The sequence below is a fragment of the Pagrus pagrus genome (assembly GCF_965226575.1).
Source record: "Pagrus pagrus genome assembly, chromosome: 5".
In the NCBI taxonomy this organism is placed as follows: domain Eukaryota; kingdom Metazoa; phylum Chordata; class Actinopteri; order Spariformes; family Sparidae; genus Pagrus; species Pagrus pagrus.
The window spans coordinates 30,329,914-30,345,089 of NC_140189.1; the positions used below are offsets into that span (position 1 = coordinate 30,329,914).

The following is a 15,176-nucleotide window of genomic DNA, read 5'->3' on the forward strand; positions in this document are numbered from 1 at the left end:
CAGCATTCATCAAATTATTGAAGACCACTTTCTTGGTATCTAAAGGCTAAAACACCCAACGTGTACCTTTGAGACCCTTTAGTTATGAAAAATGCAAAGTTGGCAAGAGAATGACTGAGACCTGTTTGGCCCAATTTGGGTGTATGGTGATACAGTCAGGACTTCAGCATTCATCAAATTATTAAAGACCACTTTCTCAGTATCTAAAGGCTAAAACACCCAACTTGTACCTTTGAGTCCCTTTATTAAAAATGCAAAGTCGGCTACAGAATGACTGAGACCTCAAGCATTCATTAGATTATAAAAGACCACTTTCTCAGTATCTAAAGGCTAAATCACCCAACGTGTACCTTTGAGACCCTTTAGTTATGAAAAATGCAAAGTTGGCAAGAGAATGACTGAGACCTGTTTGGCCATATATGATTGTATTGAGATACAGTCATGACCCCTTTGCCTCATACAACAGGAAACTTAAGTATGACTCCAGCATTCATGAGATTATTGAAGACCACTTTCCAAGTATCTAAAGGCTAAAACACCAAACTTGTGCCTTTGAGACCCTTTATTAAAAATGCAAAGTTGGCTACAGAATGACTGAGAACTGTTTGGCCAAATATGGGTGTATGGAGATACAGTCATGACTCCAGCATTCATGAGATTATTGAAGACCACTTTCTTGGTATCTTAAGGCTAAAACACCCAACGTGTACCTTTGAGACCCTTTAGTTATGAAAAATGCAAAGTTGGCAAGAGAATGACTGAGACCTGTTTGGCCCGATTTGGGTGTATGGTGATACAGTCATGACTTCAGCATTCATCAAATTATTAAAGACCACTTTCTCAGTATCTAAAGGCTAAAACACCCAACTTCTACCTTTGAGACCCTTTATTAAAGATGCAAAGTCGGCTACAGAATGACTGAGACCTGTTTGGCCAAGTATGGGTGTATGGAGATACAGTCATGACCTCTTTGTCTCACATAACAGGGAGTAACTTCAGCATGACTCCAGCATTCATGAGATTATTAAAGACCACTTTCTCAGTATCTATAGGCGAAAACACCCAACTTGTATATTGAGACCCTTTCTTAATGATGCAAAGTTGGCTAGAGAAACTGAGACCTGCTGGCCAAATATGGGTGTATGGAGATACAGTCGTGACACCTCTGTTTCACGCAACAGGGAGTAACTTCAGTATGACTCCAGCAGTCACGAGATTATTGAAGACCACTTTCTCGGTATCTAAAGGCTAAAACACACAACTTGTACCTTTGAGACCCTTTATTAAAAATACAAAGTTGGCTACAGAATGACTGAGACCTGTTTGGCCATATATGTGTGTATTGAGATACAGTCATGACCCCTTTGCCTCATACAACAGGAAACTTAAGTATGACTGCAGCATTCATGAGATTATTGAAGACCACTTTCCAAGTATCTAAAGGCTAAAACACCCAACTTGTTCATTTGAGACCCTTTATTAAAAATGCAAAGTTGGCTACAGAATGACTGAGACCTGTTTGGCCAAATATGGGTGTATGGAGATACAGTCATGACTCCAGCATTCATGAGATTATTGAAGACCACTTTCTTGGTATCTAAAGGCTAAAACACCCAACGTGTACCTTTGAGACCCTTTAGTTATGAAAAATGCAAAGTTGGCAAGAGAATGACTGAGACCTGTTTGGCCCAATATGGGTGTATGGTGATACAGTCATGACTCCAGCATTCATCAGATTATTGAAGACCACTTTCTCAGTATCTAAAGGCTAAAACACCCAACTTGTAATTCGAGAGCCTTTATTAAGAATGCAAAGAGTACTAGAGAATGACTGAGACCTGTTTTGCCAAATATGGGTGTATGGAGATACAGTCATGACCTCTTTGTCTCACATAACAGGGAGTAACTTCAGTATGACTCCTGCATTCATGAGATTATTAAAGACCACTTTCTCAGTATCTAAAGGCTAAAACACCCAACTTGTATATTGAGACCCTTTATTAAAAATGCAAAGTTGGCTACAGAATGACTGAGACCTGTTTGGTCAAATATGGGTGTATGGAGATACAGTCATGACACCTTTGTTTCACACAACAGGAAGTAACTTCAGTATGACTCCAGCATTCATGAGATCATTGAAGACCACTTTCTTGGTATCTAAAGGCTAAAACACCCAACCTGTACCTTTGAGATCCTTTATTAAAAATGCAACGTTGGCTACAGAATGACTGAGACCTGTTTGGCCAAATATGGGTGTATGGAGATACAGTCATGACTCCGGCATTCATGAGATTATTGAAGACCACTTTCCAAGTATCTAAAGGCTAAAACACCCAACGTGTACCTTTGAGACCCTGTAGTTATGAAAAATGCAAAGTTGGCAAGAGAATGATTGAGACCTGTTTGGCCCAATATGGGTGTATGGTGATACAGTCAGGACTTCAGCATTCATCATATTATTAAAGACCACTTTCTCAGTATCTAAAGGCTAAAACACCCAACTTGTACCTTTGAGACCCTTTATTAAAAATGCAAAGTTGGCTAGAGACTGACTGAGACCTGCTTGGCCAAGTACGGGTGTATGGAGATACAGTCATGACCTCTTTGTCTCACATAACAGGGAGTAACTTCAGTATGACTCCAGCATTCATGAGATTAGTGAAGACCACTTTCTCAGTATCAAAAGGCTAAAACACCCAACTTGTACGTTGAGACCCTTTATTAATAATGAAAAGTTGGCTAGAGAATGATTGAGACCTGTTTGGCCAAATATGGGTGTATGGAGATACAGTCATGACACCTCTGTTTCACACAACAGGGAGTAACTTCAGTATGACTCCAGCATTCATGAGTTGAGTAAAGACCACTTTCTCAGTATCTAAAGGCTAAAAGACCCAACACCCACCCAAGACTTTAAACAAACATAAATTCTTCCTCAAAAACTTTTATGTATTCAAGTACATTTATTCTGTCCTCACGGACATGGCAATTGGACGTCCTGTCCTCCTGACTGTGTCTTTAATCAATTTCGGTCCCTACATTTCAAATAACTTTGAGTACAGATGTTGAGACAAACTCCGAACAAACATGAAATCATCAAAATCATATTTAGGAACTTCACTGTGTCCTAATGGATGTGTTCCTTGGACATCCTGTTCTCCTTTGTGACCTAATCTGAACTATTTTTAGGTAAAGGTTCATATATAAACCGGTCTTATATTTATCTTAACGAACACAGAACTTTAAGGGATTCTTCATCCTTGGACTTTTCTTCCTCTGAAGAACATGGCTCCTAAAAGGATGCAAAAAGATGTTGTTTTCCAATATATCTGTAATGTAGTAAACAGCCCTAAAACCTTCTTCATACTGCTCACCTTTGCTTCACAATTCTGTCGTGACCTCCTCGTGGGATGCATTTTTCTCATTTTCTATGTGCAAGGAACATGGCTCCTTAAGATGGGGGACAGGCAGATATTGGTTCATGTATGACTTGATTTCATGCACACAAAATTAAACCAGTTTACTTCCACTCACCTTTCCTTCAACATCAACCTTGTCTCTTTTTCCCATGGATCCATTGTCCTCTGATTTTTCTATCTGTGAGGAGCACAAATCCTAAAGAGTAGATTTTGTGATTTAGAGGTCATGGACAGAAATCCTTTAAAAATAACTATACTGTCTGTATACATCACTATACCAAGCTAAATACTCCTCACCTTAGCTTCAACACAGGCTGTCAGACCCTCCTCAATAGATGTATTCTTCTCATTGCCCTCTGAATAGGGAGGCGGCGCCTGGAGACATATCATGAGATTTGTTTTATTTAAGGGACAGATACAGTGATGTTGGATTTTTACTCACACTCTAAATGTTAAGATTGTCCTGTTATTCAACAGAATTACATTCAAAGGTTTCCAGCTGCCACACTATGAAATGTGTACTCCAGAGTTCACAGTTATACACAGCATCCTAAACAGCATGCAGTTAATCATAAAACAGAGACATGAATATCTGAACGCTACTCACAGAGTCGGTAGTCTCCATTCTGCAATACGGGTCGTCCTCTTTCTCACACCTGAGCTGCAATGATGAGCGCAGTATGAAAGAATATTCTAACTGTTGGCACAAAAGACCCTTACATGTGCAGATTTCTTTAGTTTAACCTTCCTCACGTGTTCTATTCCTATGTGCCTATCGATGCATGAGTTTTAGATGTATCTGCTTGAGTAAAGATGTGTGTGAAGGTCATTAGTCATCCAGGTCATGGTAAAGCAAAGGCTCATCTAAAGTCTGAAGGCAACTGGACTGTTTGAAAATCTTAATGATGTAAACTAAATGTCTAAATAACTATAATTGAAAATATTATTTACATGTCATATGGTGTCAATGTGAGATTGTTTAAACTACCCTTTCTCCTGTGATGTAAAGAAAATAAAGCCTACAAATATCACTTTTGAAAAAGTTCCACAAAATCAGACATTTTAAACTACAACAATCACAAAAAGCCCACAAAATCCCAGGTAGAGTGGAAATAAATATACAAAGTATATAAAAATATTCCAAAGCATATTCTGTAAATGATGTAATAAATTTTTTATTGAATATGTCAAATGAGATCTATTTGACCCATGTTAAATATGGAGAGACAGCTTTACAGTAAGTTGGGTTCATAATTGCCACAGCTCTATAATATTAAAGTAGTGTGCTACTTAAAAGCAGAATACATAGTATCAGACATTTTACAAGGTTTAATCTTTTACTGCAAAAGTGGGTCCTCAGTTATTACTATACAGGCAAAATGGACAGATTCACTCGCGGAACTTTTACTTCCACCTCCACCAATCATAGCTCAGAGATTACTGAGAGATCAAAGTGGGCCACAAATCCACATCTGAACAGTATTATAGCAAGAAAAAGAGTAAAAGTGTGGTGTAATTGTGCAGCATTACAGCAATGTAACAGAAAAAGGAAACAGAAAGTGGGCTATAAACCATAAATTGACTCTTACCTGCAGAAGAGCTGAAATCTTTCAAAACCTGTGCAGATTTAGCAGAACACAATGTAGGAAGATGCCAAAACCTCGAGGCCAGTTCAGAAAAGTGAAGAAAATCCACATGACTGACACACTGGACCAGCCAATCAGTGCAGTCATTAACTTTTCAGCCAATCAGAGCAGACCCAGTGTGTGAAGGGCAGGAAGAGAGCAAAATTGAGGAGGAATCATGGACGGAGGTGTGGCAGCAATCAGCACTCAGGTAAAATCCAAAAATACTGACATGTTGGATATCTGCAGGGCTGCCAAGTTTCAGAAAATGACAAGAGTGAGACTCTAGTGACAGGACGCGTTTGGGTTAGGAAAAATAAATAGGCCTTTTTTAACATCGTTTTGGCCTGTTTTAACGTCGATTCACACCTTAAGACTGATGTCCTCACCTACATGCCAGCGGCTTTCCCTTCACTGTGGCCTCTTAATGCTAGTCTTAATTAACCAGAAATCAGAAATGAAAATTGTCACAAGAATTTTGACAAAATACATTTGTTTGTCAATATTTCATTTCAACCAACTCTCCATCATTTAGCTGGGGACATGTCTCATGTTGTAGGTGTTTGTTGCAGATTTTGATGCCGTGATGGGGCAGGGAGCTCCCACTTAAAACATTGTGGCTAGAGGCTCGCCATCTTCACCGTCATGATGGATGATAGAGGTCCCTCGAGAGCCAAACTGTTTCGGGTTTTGGTTTTGTTCAGAGAAAACTCGTTCTGCATCAGCATTTGAATGAGGAAGTACCAAGCAGGAGAACGTCGAGTGGGTTTTGAATGTCGGCGCTGTTGTGTGTGAAAGATAGTTAGAGACGCCAAGACCCGCCTTCTGATTGGTTTATATTGCGTGGTGCCTTCTGTGGTTGGTTAGATTTAGGCACAAAGGACTGATGGATTAGTCTGGGATTGGTTATCTCGGTCAGTCAATCAGTGTTACTCGAACTATGGCAAGCCGCGAGGACCAAAGTTTATTATGACGAAAAAAATATTGAGTATTGAATATGGAAATATAAGCGTGAGAAATGTCAAGTGTGGCGTGTGGTGTGAGACTGGGTCAAATTGCGTGACGCTTGGCAGCTCTGTATCTGTGTAGTCTGGGCAATGAATGACTGCTATTAAATGGCAATCTAACTAATTACTATTTCCATCGTTACAACGCTGTTACCGTTACCGACAGTTAAATGGGGCGCGTTATAAACTAAAGCTACTCATTGAAGCTGTTGTCATCCGAATGGCTGTCAGACACCAACCTCACTAACTCTCCCCAGGACGCCGGCGTCCTCGCTCCCCTCTCCCTCCTGTTAAATGTTATCTCCCAGGGAAACACGTCATCAAAAATTCAGGTAGCTCTTGACTTTGCAAAAATATCATTTTTCTTGTATCTCCTATATATTTTTGCACAAGAGCAGCCTTAACACACATAGTCCAAAATTGCGATGAGCGGAGAGAAGTCATATCTTGCCGTTTTTCGACGCGACCTTGAGCGCAGCACGGAGTTAGCTGTTTTATAAAAGGTAAGAGTCTCACTCCTACGGGAAAATGGGATCAAAATTTTAACTTTTCATGTGTAGCTTGATTCTGGTGATGTGTTATGGTGTTTTTGTGTCACTATCACGCCTGTCTTCAATACGGTACAATGTTAGAAGCTGGCTGAGTGTTGTTTGATCACTGACAGTCACGTATGGAAGCCGAGAGACCGACTTATCTTTAACATGAGCTGGAAACTCAATCATCAATCAATCAAATTTTATTTGTATAGCCCAAATTCACAAATCACAGTTTGCCTCAGAGGGCTTTACAACCTATAGAGAGACGACAACCTCTGTCCTTAGACCCTCGGTTCGAGTGAGGGAAAACTTGCCGCATTAGAGGTTTCTTCCATTAGGTGGAAGAAACCTCAGGAAGAGCCACAGAGGAGGGATCCCTCTCCTAGGACGGACAGTGAGTTCCGCGTGTACAGAACAGATCAGCAAAATCACATTGCATACAATTATAAATGGTTAATCGTAGTAAAGGTATATAATGATGCAGTACATTAACAATAGTGAGATGTATATAACAGGAAAGTGATTGGCACTAACATCAGAAAAGCTTAGCAGTAATGGTAGTGTATAATGTATCTCAATGATAAGATATGGTTAATATTAATAACAGCAGTAGTGGGTGTCAGGCAGGGCCATGGCAGAGGGTGCAGCCAACGATCCATGACCGAAGCGCAGCCATGATCCATGAAAACCTGCAGGACGAGAAAGCACAAGGACTCTGGGGAAGAAGTCGGCAGTAGTTTTCAGTAATGTGACATGACTGATGCAGTTGGAGAGGAAGATGAGGTGAATGTCAGCACAGTCGACTGTGGGAGGCGGCTTACCCCCCAATACACGGACAGATGCAGGAAAAGGGCCTCCAGCATCTGGAAAGACCCCACCCACCCCGCAAGCACGTTGTTTGTCCCCCTCCCCTCAGGCAGGAGGCTGCAGAGCATCAGGTGCTGTACCACCAGACTGAGGAACAGCTTCTTCCCAGAGGCTGTGAGACTGTTGAGCTCTGGTGGAGCACTGTAGGACTGTTGCCTCCTGCACAATAAACTGCACAATATCTCAGAACTTGCACTGCACACCTGTCACCTTGTACAACCCCATAGACCTATTTACTGTTTTTATTTTATTGCTCTTGCTCTATTTATATCATATATATTCTTTACATTTTAGCGTAGTTTATTTATCACTCACTAACAGGACCTTAGAACAGTTTTTTCGTATCATGCCATGTGAACATGTCTGGCATGACAATAAAGAATCCTTGAATCCTTGTTTTCCTGTTTAACTCCTCTTCTCGAATTTGGGGTGCTTTTGTTCAACTGCATTTCATTGCTAGACTGTCATGAAGAGTTTAGATTTGTCATCTCCATCTTCTAGAGGAGGTTTCAACCTTTCGAATGACGTTTGACATGTGCTAATTGACCCCCCGCCAGAGCAGTGTATACCTGAATGTAACGGTGTGGCTGTTCATTTGGTTACCATGTGTCCATTTGGAACTCGGCCTGGATCTCTTCATGGAAAAACACTGTAGGATGGTCACACTTTGTGCTATCTTCTTCAAATTTGAAACATGTGTTCACTTATACTGTGCCTACAGCCCCATACTGTCATTTATCCCCTCAGATGAAACCACAGGCAGTTATTCATCCTGAAAAACATTTTTGATTTTAGGCAGCCCAAAATTTTACATTTTTACTGACTTCAGAGGCCCATTACTCTGTCTCTGTGTCACCTACAGTGTTTCTGTTGCAGTTTCAGTTTCAGTTGCACAAGAAACTACAGAGTACATGTGGCCAGAGCAGTTCAGAAGTTACAATCATTTTAATTTGGGTATGGCATTTTAGATGTTTTTGCACTTCATGAACTGATTCATTCCTTTCTTAGTTCAGTTGAGCTCAGCAGAGCGTGCCAGCCGGGAGTGGAACTGTTCTGTGACTCACTCGAGAATCTTCGACGAACGACGCAGCCAAAATCTTAGACATATTTAAACTTTGAAAAAAAAGAAAGAGTAACGCAATAGTTACTTTCTCTGGTAACTGGTTACTTTTATAGTAGAGTAATTCAGTTACTAACTTACTTACTTTTCGGGAGAAGTAACTAGTAACTATAACTAATTACTTCTTTTACGTAATGTGCCCAACACTGGTAATGACCGATTAAGGAAACACAATGGAACAGGACCCAAATGCAGGAATAAAAAACTTCATTCCTTAAACAAAAGATCAAAAAGACCAAATCATGACATTATGGATCAATTCATTGTTTACATGACATAAACAAGGAAGAAAGAAGCTAATTTTACTAATTTACCCAGGAATGTGGGAAATATATTTTGTAAAGTAAAAAAAGCATAAACTTACACCCAGATAATTAAAGTAATAATAAAGTAATAATACTCTACTGTTGGGCTTTTATGAGCAATATTTTTGTGCCCATGTACAGGAACCTGATGATGAGCCTCAGACAGCAGGACCACAGCAACAGGAATCTTCTGACTGCAGCCCTCCAAGCAAGCAGTATGAGAGGTGCAAGCACAAGTGTCTCATTTGTGGGAAACTGTATGCTGATATAGTCCAGCACCTGAGAAGCACAGAAAAGGTGGTCAACAAAACAGAGTTGAGTCTTCTGAGCAAGTTTTCCCATCGACAGTAAGTGTCCTGTTTCCTCTTCAGGATGCTCTTAAAGAGGCTTCTTATGGTGCTTTTTCACTATCAATGAAATAGGGTCCAAAACAATATTGTAAATCACTCTTGTATAGTGAGTTGTTGCTTTTAAATAATCACTGTAATAAAAGTGCTTTTTTCAGTAACAAATAACATAATGCAAATGTAAATATCGGTCTGTGATGTATGAGGCTACAACTGATTTTGCAAAAGTCTCTCAAAAATAGATGCAAGGCAGGTCATGAATAATCTGTATGAGCAAGTGTCATATGTTTTTTTAACATTTTTAAGTGTAAAGTGGTTACACATGTTACAAAGAATGTGTGCATATTTTCTTTCTTCAAACATTTTTTCTACTACTAAATCAAAGACTCTTCTTGCTTCTCCAGTTTTCGTGCAAATCTGGACTGCCCAGTGCGTTTCTGCAAGTCTAAATATATTAACCGACTCGACAAGCATCTGCAAAGGATCCACAGCCTGAAGGTAGTCCCTCTGTGTGATTTATGTGTATTGTTGAGTTAGGTTGAGATCTTAAACCCAGCAACTTGGTCCTTGTAGTGCTGCTTGTTCTTCCTTGCTGTGTGGTGGGTCTGTTGTCTTCATTTGATCCTTGTGTGGTAAATATAGATTCGGAAATGCTGTATTTATTTAGTGCTACAAATCCCACAGAAAGAATATTGCTGGTTAAATACATGCATGATGCTAAAGGTAATGAGATATCAATAATGTAACTTTTTCAGACAGAATGAAATGATTTACTAAATGTACGTTCTGCTTTTTTTGCAGAAGCCAATGGTTAAACTGTACATACAGAAAGCGAAGGACAGATACATTGCGAGAGAACTGGCCCTCCTATGTACTTCGAACCCCACACCACCAATGGTCTCACATCTTGACGAGGTGGATGATGCAGCAATCGAAGAGGGTGTCAGGAGGGTGATAGAGGCTGCTTCCCATGCTGCAGCTTCTACCACTGTGCCTCCTCTTGCGGGCCCCATGTCTAGTTCTCCCAGCCAGGCTTCTTGTGACCCAGAAGCACCAGCTATGCTGGATCCTTCTCCCTCAACCAGCCAGGCTTCTTGTGACCCAGAAGCACCAGCTATGCTGGATCCTTTTCCCTCAACCAGCCAGGCTTCCTGCTACACAGGAACAGTTGACCAACAGACCAAGCGAACAAGAAGGCGTTCTGTCCTGAGGGCCCCTGATCCTGGGTGCAGGAACTGCCAGCTTCTTTCTGCTGAACTAAGGGTGGCGAAGAACCTGCTCCAGATGAGGAACGATGAGCTCAAGCAGCTACATTCTTCAACAATGCGTGCAACTGTGAGTGTTGAGTTATTCCTCTGGTGTACTTCTTAAATATGACCAATTTTTTCAGTAACTCTTAATTAAGAAAATCTGCTTCATGTGCTTTTTTCAGGCAGCAAAACATCGCAGACGTGCACCATTTCCCCCCAGCAAAGCCCCTTGCTATGGTGAAGATCCCATCATATCATAGTCACTGTACTAGTACTTGAAAGATAGGGGATGTTGTGTTAATGTGCAGATCCATGCAAAAATATTATGATGATGATGATATATGATTTGCTTTATATTCTTTCTTCTTCAGTAAGATTGGTCGAGGAATTTAGGGGCCACACAGAAGGTGCCAACCCTGGTAGGAAAACTTCTGAAAATGCCAAGCAGCGAGCCAAACATGTTGTCGATTTTCTAGAGTACATGGCAGACTCATCAATCCCAAATGTTGACCTTCTTTTCCTGAGTAACCATGCTAGAATCCGTGGGTAAGTACTACACTGTAAGAAGCATTAGTGCATCGAAGGGTAGAGGACATGACTGTATTTGTGTTTTTGTCTTCAAGTTTTGTTGCAGTCCTTCAAGAAAAAGGCTTCAAACCCCCAACACAGAGATGCTATTTGATGGATGTTGTGGCCTTTATGAAATATATTTCAAACATGGCACCACCATCTGTCAGACTCGGAACAAAAAAAATCAGTGCCATCTTGGTAGAGCTGAGGGCCCGGATCAGAGATATTGGCCGGGATGTGGTTGGGCACCAGCTCAGTGTGAGGCGAAGTAAATCTGGTATGTTTAACATTAATAACCCCACGTCCAAACATCAACATCACATTGTTAAAAGCAGGGAACATGCATATAATAAATGCTATTCAAAATTTCAGAGAGACTGGTCAAGGCACAGAAACATGCATGGTTTATAGATGAGGCTCCGAAGAAGATCACTGCAGTACTGGGTATGAATCATTGCTCAGCATAAGTTTCAGATTTGTAAAAATAAGGTTTATTTAATGTTATGGGGCTTCTCCAGACTCAAACTTTGGGTGAAGATACCGTTCTGCAGATTTTACATTACAGGGATTAACATCTACAAACTGGGTTTTTATATATGGGCTTGTCTCTGCTGCTTTTGTGTGGCCAACGTGTGGTACTTAGGTAAGAACATCATCATTGCGAGTGAATGCATACAATGTCCTTCCTCTGCTTTTACAGTTGACCTTGAGAAGCATCCAGAGGACCGAGCATGTCTGAAAGAGTTTTTTGGACTGCTAGGTGGCTATATTATTGCAACAACAGGCCACCGAAAGGGTGTTGTGATCAACATGACCACAAAGGAGGTCAAGGCAGCAGAAAAGACTAAGCAGGGTGCCCGCATCATCCGTGTAAGTGCAAACATTATTACAAAAACTGAAAGGACACAAGAGACATAAACATTGTTATATCAGTTTGTCAGAGTGAAAAGTCAACTTTCCTGAATTATTAGGTTGGACAGCACAAGACTCAAAGGTACTTTGGTGAAGCAGCTGTACCCCTCAAGCCAAGCGAGTATTCCTGGTTGCAGCGTTACAACCTGCTTCGAAACAGAATTGAAGGAGGCAAAGAGGCTTCTACCTTCTTTCACACAACCAGTGGAGGTGTCCTGCTGAAGCTGTCTGAATATTTCAAGGAGGCCTGGGAGGGGATGGGCTTGGGGACAGCCCCAACTTTCAACATGCTGCGCTCCTCTGTTGCCACTTATGTGAGATAACTTCTCATGGTTTTTTGTATCTTAAAAACAATTAAGTGTGGTGAAAAGTTAATGAATTTTGCACTTGTGTGTATTTCTTTTTTATATTTATTCCTCCAGGCCAAGCGGCAGTTGGGCCATAAAACCTACCAGAAAGTGACGACTTTTATGTGCCATGATGCAAACACAGCCAAAAGATTTTATCAAGGTTTTTTAAACAAACAATCTAAATCAATGCCAAACCTATTTTTTCTTGTAGTATCCATCAACTTGTATTCATTTTATCCATTTCTTTGCACAGCGGAGGACCCAGCAGAGGTCACACTTCAGAGTAGAGGATTGTCAATGATGGCAATTTCTACATATGCTGCAAAGACAAGGAAACGCAGAGAGAAACACAAGAAAGATAAAACCATGACCACTGCTTCTGAAAGGGAGGACAACAAACCTGCACAAAATGAAGACAATCAGGGGTTTGAAGAGGAGGAGCAGGAACCATTGGGCCAAGAGAAGCCTGTGAGAAAAAGGCTTAACCAGCTGCACAACAAGAAGACCCTTGTGCCCTCAGACCAGCAGGTGAGACATGTGACTAGCTGCAGTGTTTCCACACACAAATTAAAATATGTCATTCTAAAATGAGCTTAATATACTTTATTTTTCCTAAAAAAAGATGGTGAGCTCATCTGATGAGGATGATGCAGCTGATATGAAAACCACACTAACTGAAACAGTACCAGATCCTGAAGAAGATGAGGAACATGTGCCAAAAAGGACTTACCAGCTGCATGAGAAAAGGGCATCTGTGCCTTTGAACCAAAAAATGGTGAGTTTTGACAGTTTTCAGTACTTCCACTTTTGACGTTTTAAAAAAAACAGACGGGGACCTCAGTACATGAAACAAGCTATAATCATATCACAAAAAGCTAAAGTTTTACCACATTAGCAAAATAAAAACTTGAAACTTGGCTTTTAAAACCCACACTTGTCTATTTCATTTGTTCTTTAATTCATATTGCTAAATTAACAGGATACACAGCCATTGATGAGCCAATCTCCAGACCTAAAACTGAATACAGCCCTGGTTTCAGTGAGTCCTGTCACTCTCAAGACACCTGTAGTAAGTATAATGTCAACATATACCACCATATACCACATATAACACAAACAAGAAAAGCTCTTACTCATGTCAGAAAAAGTATTTTACAGTAAACAGACTTGTTTAGACAGATAAAATCTGTTTCTATGAGGCCAACAAATCAAAATGATTACTTTTGACTGTGAAGTAGATCTGCTCACTTTTTGTGGCTTTCTAAACTGTTTACAACATGCTTTGACCTTTTCCCACAGAATGACAAGGTGGCAGTCAAAGTCCGTCCTGGTGTAAGAGCACCGCACTTAAACACACCTGAACATCCGAGCTAGACGAACTACATGATCTAGAATATATTTTCACACCTTATTTCTTTTTCTTTTTTTAGATGCAGCAGGTTTTTGTAAGCCCAGAAACAGCAAAATTGTTGTCAACTCACTCAAGAAAAACTGTGTGTGACCGAGTCAGTATGGTGAATAAGATGAGTGGTGAGGGTAAGAGTGAAAAGGGAAAGAAGAGAGAAACAAAGATTCAAGAGAAGACTTTGGAGAACATGGAGGGTAAGTGTAAAAGGGGAAAGAAGAGAGAAACAAAGATTCAAGAGAAGACTTTGGAGAAGATGGAAAGTAAGAGTGAAAAGGGAAAGAAGAGAGAAACAAAGATTCAAGAGAAGACTTTGGAGAACATGGAGGGTAAGCGTAAAACGGGAAAGAAGAGAGAAACAAAGATTCAAGAGAAGACTTTGGAGAACATGGAGGGTAAGCGTAAAAAGGGAAAGAAGAGAGAAACAAAGATTCAAGAGAAGACTTTGGAGAAGATGAAAAGTAAGAGTGAAAAGGGAAAGAAGAGAGAAGCAAAGATTCAAGAGAAGACTTTGGAGAAGATGAAAAGTAAGAGTGAAAAGGGAAAGAAGAGAGAAACAAAGATTCAAGATGAGCCTGTGGTGATGACGAGGAGTAAAGTTAAAGAAGTGCAAAAGAGAGAGATAAAAGAGGAGCATCTGGAGAAGAGTGAGAGGGAAAATGAAGAAGGATCAAGTGGAGCAGCAGAAAAAACCTGGAAGATACCTTTGAAAAGAAGGAAATTTCAAGAATGACAGGAAGAAAGGAGAAGGCAGGAGGAAATAGAAACTGTTCAAAACTTATGCAACATTAAAATGTTCAGTCACCATACAGAGTTCCTTGAATTTGATGTGTTCAATAGAACTGCTCAACTTGAAAAATAGTGGAATTTATTTTTCCGCAGTTCATAAGTCCGGTAATAGAATAGAATAGAATAGAATAGAATAGAATAGCCTTTATTCGTCCCACAGTGGGGAAATTCCGGTTATTGCAGCAGCAAGAGGATAGGAGAATAAAAAATAAATATAACAGTATATACAATATAAACAGGAAAAAGACAAAAAAAAACAACAACAACGACATACAATGACATACAGTGACAAACAGAAACAACGGCAAGACAATGGCAACAGTGCATAATGGATATTTTAAAAAATCTGCATGTTTGAGTATCTATTGCACATAACAGTTTATTATTGAGTCCGAGTGTATGAGTGGTCTACTTAGAGCAGTGCTGGTTAATCCTAGCATTTAAATCTTTACAAGGTTTAGCTAAACATCTCAGGGATCTCAGGCTGAAAGTTTTGTCAGTTATTCTGCACTCCATGTGGGCCATTCCTGTGGTGGTTTGAACCCTCTCAGTCTTTCCATCTGCCAATGAGGTCCATATTTGGCCAAACAGGTCAAAGTTATTCTCGAGCCACCTTTGTACTTTTAATAAATAAAGGGTCTATACTGTAATGTTAGATCTGACCAATAGTGCAG

General features: G+C 40.2%; 3 long non-coding RNA genes across 3 annotated transcripts; all 3 read left to right on the forward strand.

Moving 5' to 3' along the window:
* Window positions 1–9,009: 9,009 nt before the first annotated feature.
* On the forward strand, window positions 9,010–10,108 carry LOC311257392. Its single transcript, XR_014622617.1, has 3 exons — window positions 9,010–9,226; window positions 9,631–9,724; window positions 10,028–10,108. It is a non-coding gene; the product is annotated as an uncharacterized lncRNA (long non-coding RNA).
* Window positions 10,109–10,524: 416 nt separating this feature from the next.
* Window positions 10,525–11,157, forward strand: LOC311257915. The gene is made up of 4 exons (XR_014622677.1): window positions 10,525–10,561; window positions 10,659–10,713; window positions 10,848–11,022; window positions 11,100–11,157. It is a non-coding gene; the product is annotated as an uncharacterized lncRNA (long non-coding RNA).
* A 2,143-nt stretch (window positions 11,158–13,300) lies between these two features.
* Window positions 13,301–14,246, forward strand: LOC311257875. Its single transcript, XR_014622669.1, has 3 exons — window positions 13,301–13,377; window positions 13,608–13,640; window positions 13,739–14,246. It is a non-coding gene; the product is annotated as an uncharacterized lncRNA (long non-coding RNA).
* Window positions 14,247–15,176: the final 930 nt, after the last annotated feature.